The sequence below is a fragment of the Benincasa hispida genome, chromosome 8, assembly GCF_009727055.1.
Source record: "Benincasa hispida cultivar B227 chromosome 8, ASM972705v1, whole genome shotgun sequence".
NCBI lineage: Eukaryota > Viridiplantae > Streptophyta > Magnoliopsida > Cucurbitales > Cucurbitaceae > Benincasa > Benincasa hispida.
The window spans coordinates 63573093-63574207 of NC_052356.1; positions in this window are offsets into that span (position 1 = coordinate 63573093).

Genomic DNA, 1115 nt, shown 5'->3' on the forward strand with positions numbered 1-1115 from the left:
AAAAATTAATTCAATAATTAATTTTTCTAATAAAATTAATCATTAATAATTAATTAAACAATTTAATTAATTTCTAATTAATTTAATATCAAATATCAAATTAATTAATCACCAATACCACTATCATGAATCCCTATTCGTGAACTTAATATTTAAATCATATTTAAATATTAATCAATTCTCCAATTTTGTTTAATTCCAAAACTATACGTGTAACTATATCACATATAATTACTAATTCTCTTAATTCTAATTTGAACGTTTCAAATCAATTTATCACGTTTCTCTAAAGCTAATCTGTTTGTGAGCTAGTAGGGGGATCTAGTGGAACTACAGATCATGGGCTCCAACGATTCGAGATTAATAAGTTAAACTCTTTACACCGGATTAACCTTCATTTGTTAACTACTGGGTCACTCCACTAAAGCCCAGAGTTGCACTCTCCTCACTGTAGATATATTGTGTCCACTCAATATAACCATGATTAGTAAATTAACCCTTTACAGGTTGTTCGTAATAACCGCTGGGTTAAATAGTTGTTTTACCCCCGAGATCACCTGTTGTTCCTTAAGTCCCATTGATCCTCTAATGAACAATAGGTTTGTGGTCCGATCATTAAACTGAGTCCTTCTCAGGCCAATGAGAGGGTGGGGCCCCTTGTTCAAGACTCGGAGTCAACACATAAGGAAACAACCTCTCTACTATACCTGAAAGAGGGTAGGAGAGAATTTCATCTTGCACCCTATGTCCCTAGCTATCTACCCGGTCTTACCCCTGAAATGGGAGGCTTATTGAGCTGGCACTGTTGAGTCAACCCTCACCTATGCAAATATAAAGATAATCCTAAATAAATAGGAGTTCATAGTTAGCTCAAGATTAAGATCAAGTTACTTAGGTCATCGTTGTGAAATAGTCAGTCTTCAATAGTAAACAACATTATAAAGTAAGAGTGACTTATTTCTTGGTCCGATCTTGTAGAAACTCATTGCACAGGACACCTCCACTCCTCATGTCACTACATGTACGAATCAGGATCACTTCGTCTGTAGCACTTTACAACTCCTTGTAACAACTACAGAGTGGGCCACATCCAATAGTGTTACCAGAATAAGGCA